Source organism: Prionailurus bengalensis, chromosome A1 (assembly GCF_016509475.1).
Source record: "Prionailurus bengalensis isolate Pbe53 chromosome A1, Fcat_Pben_1.1_paternal_pri, whole genome shotgun sequence".
Taxonomy (NCBI): Eukaryota; Metazoa; Chordata; class Mammalia; order Carnivora; family Felidae; genus Prionailurus; species Prionailurus bengalensis.
The window spans coordinates 100,495,942-100,501,292 of record NC_057343.1 but is presented as its reverse complement, the minus strand read 5'-3'; positions in this window follow the sequence as shown (position 1 = coordinate 100,501,292).

Below are 5,351 nucleotides of genomic sequence, written 5' to 3'. Positions count from 1 at the left end.
TGGTAAAATTGATAATTTTGTCACATGGTCTGTTGCCTTTTTTTTGTTGTTGTTGTTTTTAAAGTTTACTTGAGATAGAGACAGAGCATGTTGGGGGGGGGGGGCGGGCAGAGAGAGAAAAGAGAGAGAGAATTCCCAAGCAGGCTCTCCACTGTCAGTGCAGAGCCTGATACGTAATTCTCTCTCTCTCTCATGCACTTAGAGATCATGATCTGAGCCAAAACCAAGAGTCAGTTGCTTAAGTGACTGAGCCACCCAGGTGCCCCTGGTCTGTTTACTTCTTTGCAGAATCCTTGTTGTTTTAATTTTCTTTCATGAGTTAGTAAAGGTTTCAAGCTGAGTGCAACACAAAGTTTTGAAAACAATAGTTATTTTCATTATTATGTGGGATTTTCAGATCATAAGCCATCAGAGAAAGACACATCGGTTTGGTTTTATTTTCTTAATAGAGCTAAGAAATCCTGGTCTGGAACTACTCAAATGTTTGTCCAGGACAGAAGATGCCAACTCTGCAGATGAGCCTCTGTGTCTGATCGGAATAGGTGGACGTGCAGAGCTGGAAACCGGGAGCTAGGAAACATGGTCAGGGTGGGAATCCCAGCAATCTGCTCAGTAGCCTAGTTGTGACCTTGGGCATCTTTCATTTCACTCTGAGTCTCCTTAGACTAACCAACAGATTAGATGGTTCTTACAGGTTTGTGAAAAGATTTAAATCAGGTGTTATAACTGAAAGTGCTCAGCACATAACAGAAAATCAGTTGCTATTATAGTAACTGAAATTTACAGAGTATTTTCTACGCAGTAAGCATGATGCTAAAGTAGCTTTCACGCATTTCCCCATTTAACCCGCGTAGCAACTTGGTGAGGCAGGCTCTACTGCTGTTCCCACTTTACAGAAGAGAAGCACCTATAGCCTGATTAGGAACTGAAAGAACTGTGTCAAAGGAACAATTGGTGATAGAGCTGTCTGCTGAGCATTTAGTTCTCTCTCCCTGAATCCACAGTTCATGCTCCTGACCACTGTCCCAGTGCAAAATAGCAGCCTGGAGTTGTGTCATGACCATAATGCTTTGTTTTGTTGTTTTGTCTTTTAAAACTCATCAAGGTTCACATCAGTGTTGTGTTAACTTTCTGGATTCTCTTACATACTGTGAATATACATAGCAGCAACCATCGCTAGCTGAGAAGTAGCTCTTTCCCCTGGGGTGAGGTGAGTGCTCTCCACCATATCTCTACTCCTGACTTCGTAATGCTGGGCAGCCTGTAATCATTCCCTTATCTAATCCTTGCAACACCACACTCTATTCATGTTTCTTAGTTTCTTTCCATCAGAGAAGTTAAGGGACAATCTTAAAATGATAAGTTATAAAACTGTGGATTAGGAAAGGCCCTCCAGCCATCTCATTTGGTGGTCTCTAAATTAAAAAAAATTTTTTTTAATGTTTATTTGTTTTTGAGAGAGGGAGACAGTGCGTGTGCACGCTAGTGGGGGAGGAGCAGAGAAAGAGGGGTACAGAAGATCTGAAGTGGGCTCTTCACTGACAGCAGAGAGCCTGATGTGGGCTCAAGAACTGTGAGATCATGACCTGAACTGAAGTCAAATGCTTAATGAATGGAGCCACGCAGGCACCCTGGTCTCCAATTTTTTTGATTGCGTGCCTCTATCAAAAATATCTTAAATTTCTGCTCACAATACATGTATATTTGATACCTACAATATTGTCAATTCATATATTAAATATCAATAAAAACTTCATTTCTTTTAAACTACACATGTATTTTTAATATGTTTTTAAACTTTTAATGTTTATTTTTGAGAGAGAGACAGAGCATGAGTGGGGGAGGGGCAGAGAGAGAGGGAGACAGAATCTGAAGCAGGCTGCAGCCTCTGAGCTGTCACCACAGAGCCTGATGTGAGGCTTTAACTCACTGACCTCAAGATCGTGACCTAAGCCGAAGTCGGATGCTTGACCAACTGAGCCACCCAGGTGCCCCTCTTTTAAAGAATATTTTATGCAAATATTTTCTAATATTTTCTTCCTATGCTCACTTGATTGTGTTGCACAATTCTGCAGCCATATGTCTCCTGCTTTGGGATTCTCCAAGTGGCCTACTTATAGAAGCCAGGGTCTTCTCTGAAACTATATCTGGCATTACTTATTGCTAATCTAGTCCCTTTGGTTTCTCTCTGTAATTCCCTATAGAATAATAAAAACTTGATTTCAGAATCAAAGTTATGCTAGATGACAGGAATGTTCCAACCAACATTGATTTTTACTTTTTTTGATGGAGTAAGCCTTATGCTTCTTTTGACAGGTAGGTCAAAAAATCAGATGATATGTTATTACCAGTATGTTATTACCAGCTTGTCTTAGTTATTACCAGCCTTAGTTCTGTGGCTAAGTTTTAAAATAATTATGGAAAGGTAAATCTTGTTTTTAAAATCTCAGCAACATCTTAATTGTAGGATACTATTAGAGATCTCAGGACAGATTGAGATGATAAGAGAAGAAAGATTGTTTTTGATCACTTTCTTAACTTTTACTTTGAAAAATCATGGAGGATAAATTTTTTATTATATGTGCCTTAAAATATCAATCATTAAAAGTAGACAGTTGTCTTTTCAGCTATCCAGAAAAAGAACATAAATATGGAGAAGTACTACTCAGCTGGAATGATACTCTACACAGATGTAACATTCTATCATTTCTCAACATTGGCTCAATGTTTCTCAAGCAATTTTATCTCATTTATTTATTTATTTATTTATTTTTTAAAGATTTTGTTTTTATTTTTTTAAATGTTTTTTTTTAAATTTTTTAAAAACGTTTATTTATTTTTGAGACAGAGAGAGACAGAGCATGAGCAGGGGAGGGGCAGAGAGAGAGGGAGACACAGAATCGGAAGCAGGCCCCAGGCTCTGAGCTGTCAGCACAGAGCCGGACGCGGGGCTTGAACTCACGGACCCAGAGATCATGACCTGAGCCGAAGTCAGCCACTTAACCGACTGAGCCACCCAGGCGCCCCTCTCTTTTATTTATTTATTTACTTTTTTGAGAGAGAGAGGCTGCAAGCAAGCGAGGGACAGAGGGAGAGAGGGAAGGAGAGAGAATCCCACCTGGGGCAGAGAGAGAGAGAGAGGGACAGAGAGAGAGAAAAAAGAGAAAGAGAGAGAAGCTGGGCTCACCCGAAATGGGGCTCGAGTTTACAAACTGTGAGATCATGACCTGAGCCAAAGTCAGATGCTTAACCAACTGAGCCACCCAGGCGCCCAATTTGATCACCTTTAAAGGAATTCTTTAACTGCTTTTGTTCTTTTAACTTAAGAAATTTAATTTGGGGGAAAGGTTTGGCAACATAGTCCCTGTTGAATAATAGTTTATTTTCTCACTTTGAATTAATCAATAGCACATAAATCTGAATACTAAGATTTGGTATTATCACAAGATAATCAGTTAATCCTATTAAATTGATGATATGTTTAAAAACAAGGACATAGGCTTATTTTTCAACTTGTCTGGTATTTTTGAAGATAAATTTCTGTTTTCTTTTTTGTAGTTGTCAGGCTTTGTGAATCACTAAAATAGTTTTACGCTTTTAAAATAATCTTTTTTGCGAGCTACCCCTGCCACTCAGGGGACTGGAAGTGGATGCCTTGTTGGGCTCCCCGGTCCCGGGAATCGGTCTTATTTTATAGTTTGGGATTATTTTTTCTATAGGGAATCTTACACATCCACAGCTTATTTGATATTACTGATCTCGAGTGTTTGGTCTGAATTTTGCTATAACATCAAATTTTTTTATACTAAGACTTGTGGGGTTTGAAATCTGTTTACAAATGTGACTTAGGGCTAACCAGTGATACGTGACGACCAGCTACTACCCAGTGATGGTTTCTTTCTTTTCAATCTAATTGGGAAAGGATTTGAGAAATGAACACAGCAAGAATAGACGTCTAGGGTGGATTGGACGCTATGCGGTGTTTCCTGTACCAATGAATCTTTTATATCTTGCACCAATTAAAGGTTGCTCGATGGCTGCTCTTGCTGGATTCCCGCCTCTTATTCCCTAGCTTAAGTCCCTGGGGACTTGTATTTTCCTACAATTCTAGTTCTGCAAACATTTCACAGTTACTCATTATGTCACTGTCTTCCATCATTTACTTATGATAGAATTTTTAACATTTTTAAATGAAAATGTTTCTTTCCACATGAGGTTTTGAAATCCTATAAGGGATGGATTTTATCACTAAAAAAAAGGGGTGAGGGTTCAGATCCCTTTTAGGGCTCCTAGCAACTGTACTCATTTTAAATTTACCAAACTGCAAAAAATGCGTTCTTTTTTTTTTTTTTTTTTTAATATTAGTTTGACTTAAAAATTAAGTTTTAACTTAGCCAATTTCTATTTGGATAATTTCTAGAGCACTAAGAATCTTGGTCACACATTCTCTGTTCCATGCTTCCTTTGCTAATTGGGTTTGATTTTTATTCTGTATCTGATTGTTTTCCCTGATGTTAATGATCTGTATATTCCTTCCTTTTCCTTCCTATTCATGCCCTGAGAACAGACTATTTTCTCCCCTCCACTCTCCCTCCTAACTTCAGCCTCAGGAAGGTTCATTTTAATTCTTCATTTTATTATTTCTCAGTTTGTCCATTTCACAGTATTGTCTTCTTGGTTTGCTGTCTATAAAAAACGAGTCTTCAGTTATTTTGATACTACTCAAGTATTTTAAAATAGCCCAGCAATCAAATAGAGTGTCAGAAACTAGCAGGAGACCTTCAGTTGTCCATTCTCTCCCTGTCCCCAAGTCACAGGATCCCATGTTTTAGCAGAAGCAAAGGCCAGAATCAAACGAACATTTTTCTGTCTTTGTGGCACCCACAAATGACTCTGTGACTGCATGTAAACATGTGGTGACTTCTGTGAATGTGTCATAGCCTTTTTCCTCCATTTTTTTAACCCCTCTTTATTCCTGCTGTCCGAAACATGAATCTGACTCCTGGAGTTCTAACGTCCCTTGTGAACCATGAAGATGAGGACTACACCCTATAGGTGACAAAGCAAAGAGCTGAAAGGGACCTTGATTCCTAAAGGCTCCATGGACCAGACCTTCCACTTTCCTCCAGCTTCTTAAGCAATAAAATCTCTCTTGCCTGAACCAGTATGATTTTAGTCTCTGCTACTGTTAGGTGATTCTAATTCTAACTGATATACACAGAGTTAAATATATTAATATATATTTATATTATATTATGTTTATATTTGCATTATATTATCCATATTTATGTATATTAATATATAAATTCCTTAATTCTGAATTTCTGAGATATAGGTCACTTATTCAGTAG